The sequence below is a fragment of the Equus quagga genome, chromosome 18, assembly GCF_021613505.1.
Source record: "Equus quagga isolate Etosha38 chromosome 18, UCLA_HA_Equagga_1.0, whole genome shotgun sequence".
Classification (NCBI taxonomy): Eukaryota; Metazoa; Chordata; class Mammalia; order Perissodactyla; family Equidae; genus Equus; species Equus quagga.
In genome coordinates, this window is record NC_060284.1 from 38699698 (window position 1) to 38702836 (window position 3139).

The following is a 3139-nucleotide window of genomic DNA, read 5'->3' on the forward strand; positions in this document are numbered from 1 at the left end:
TCTGTACTCCTGCTTCCCTTTCTACGACTCTTTTGATATAGGGATTCTCACACTATGTTGCAATCACAGGCTCACCTCTTGTTCATTTGCTATTTTTTTTTTTTGGTAAGGAAGATTGGCCCCAAGCTAATATCTGTTGCCAGTCTTCCTCTTTTTTTCTTTTTTTTTCTCCCCAAAGCCCCAGTACATAGTTGTATATCCTAGTTGTAGGTCATTCTAGTTCTTCTATGTGGGATACCACCACAGCATGGCTTGATGAGCAGTGTGTAGGTCCACACTCAGGATCTGAACCAGTGAACGCCAGGCCACCAAAGCGGAGCACACAAACTTAACCGTTCAGCCACAGGGCTGGCCTGGTTCATTTTCAAATAATATGTGTGTCAGTCTTGTGACATGTCAGGCCATATTTTCTGTCTTTCCTCCTACATTAGCCCCTTTGAGGACTAGGATTGTGTCTCATTTATCTCCTTTAACCCTATTCCCAGCACACATGGGAAAGAGAAGTGGTCAAGAAAGAGGTGCAGGAGTAAAGTTATAGAAGTCAGAAGCACAGTGACTCTTAACATAAAATGTCAGCTGGAAATGTGATAGATGAAGAATGAAATTATTTGTGGTAAAAATAAACTGCTAAGAACATGTCCACTTCTGCTCTCTTTATGACTTATGTAACTGAGCCCAGAATAAAGAATGTGGTGAGTTCACTGGGAAATAGTTAAATGCATGTATGGCAACACCAAAAAGAAAGCCACTAGACGCTGGATCTTTCAAAAGAGAAAATATGTGAACTTAATTTTGTCTCTATAATCAAATAGAACATAGCTCCCTGTTTTAATTAGAGATAGAAAGTATCATGAGGTGGGGGAGATGAAAAAAAAAGAAATGTAGTTTAATAATTATGAGAGAAGATGACGAGTAAATGTGAAGAGAAAGAAGGATCTTAGCAGCTAGGAGCCCCAAAGTACACAGAATTGTGTATAGAACGATATTCCTTATGAAGGAGAAAATATTAAGAAACAACAAATGACTATCAGTAGCAGACTGATTGAATAAATTAGGGTATATCCATAAAATGAAAAACGACTCAGCAACTAGAAAAAAATAATAGATACAGACATACATACATGTGCCTCACATATGTCAAACTTTTCACCATTGAATTCTCATAGCCATCTTATAGGTAGGATACTATCATCGTTCTTATTTTATAGATGATGAAACTAAAGCACAGATGTGTAAAGCTACTTGGTCAAAGTCACACAGCTCAAAAGTGGAAGAACTAGGATTCAAACCGCTTAAGCCCTGAGCAATACTTGGAGTGAGATGGCCAAAACTCACCATGAACGGAAATGACAGATCTCTGAACAGTATGTGTGCTAATGGTCCCATTTTTGAACGTGTAATATAGGGATACAAAGAAAGAGCGATTAGAACAAAATCAGAAGTTAAGCAAGAAAATGAGGCAGTCTAAAACTCTCTGGCACATCCCCAACTCATCACAAAAAGCACTGAATTGTGTTTGGGTGCAACATTCCCAAATTCTTCTAAAGCCTGCGGCTGTCTCTGAGATGTTCCTCCAGCTGTAAGAGAAGAGCATTTCATATCCCCTTTACTGATCTGCTTGATTCCTTGTCAGCTCTCTTAGAAAGTTCCTTCCCTCTAATTCAAGTTGACTCTTGGTCAGCCACTTAGACCTCAAGCACCAGGCACGTGAAATTTTAGGGTTTAAAAGCCGCCATCCCTGAGATCTTGGCTATCACCAAAACACAGCATTCGAATTTGAAGTTCAGCTTAACTGAATGCACTGTTTTTTAGGTTCTTTACTCTTTACTACCTGCTTTTAGTTCTCCTTTGAGGAGAAAACTATGCTGAATGGAATGAGCCAAGTAACCCCAAGCAAGTGTGGGGGAATAAGAGAGTAGTTCTTTGCAATATAGGATTTCTCTCCAGCAGTATATTGGCATGAAATAAAAGATCAAAGTGCCAAGGTCAGCCAAAAGCTCCAGGGAGTCCTTTCCAAGATGGCCAGCCTGGGATAATTACTCTCACACAGGAAAATTACCTATTTTGTCCCTCAGGAGCAGAGACAAAATAAATCAAAGCAGTTGCAAGGCTTGGGTTTGTCAGGCTGCCACTTTTCTGTTTTCAGTGTTTCATGATTCTCTGAGTGATTTATTTATTAGGGTAAGTTTTGAAAGTAATTCATTAATATTAGAGAAAGGTTGGGACTTGATCTTTAGTGGGAGAGGGCTCCGGGAGAGAGAAGACTATTTGTTAATATCTTCAGTCTTTCTTTTCCACCCTCCCAAGAGCGTCACATCTACCTTCATTATATTCTGACCCGAATTTCCCAGATCTGGGGGTCACTGAGATGTTATGAAATGTTAGTCTACAATCCCCAGTGAAATTTGAGACCCATGTATGAGAAAAGTGCTGGCATGGGGCATTAGGCTTAATTTTTTATAAGTTATTTTGTATCTTGAAAAACTTCCAAAAAATGTAAAAATGAAGGCAGAGAACTATCAAAAGGGACAAGTGGGTTAAGAAACTGACTGGGAATATAATCTCCAGGATCCCATCTCTGCTCCTGACATATCATTTGCTCCAAGTCAAATTGCTTAATCTTTGTTGTTCCAGAATCTTCTATATACTGGAAACAAAACAACACCTATAATATTGAAATATGAAATTTTGGAACCGAAAAAAACACAGTTACTCCTACAGTGCCTTCATTATATAAAAGAAAAACTGGATACCTTGGGCTTTTATAGTCACAAGACTAATTAGTGAATGATGGAGTGTGAGGATCCTGGTGTCTAGACCCCCTATCTGGGGGGTTTTCTGCTACCCTATATTGATCATGGCCCAAGAGGCCGTGGAAAACTTATGATGATAAATAATAAATCTAGCTTGTTTTTGTACTAGGGATATTTACTTCCTATTTCTGTGCACCCAGTTCCATAAGTAGAAAATGAGGAGTCTAGAAAGTGATGATGATCTTGTGAATTCCCTATACAAATATTTTTCAGATCCACCAACCATTCGGAAAAACAAACAAAGCAACAATCAAAGACGCGTGGCAGCTGAGTGGAAAGTCCAATAATGTAACTAAAGGATAGCAAATGAATTATTAAAGAAAGTG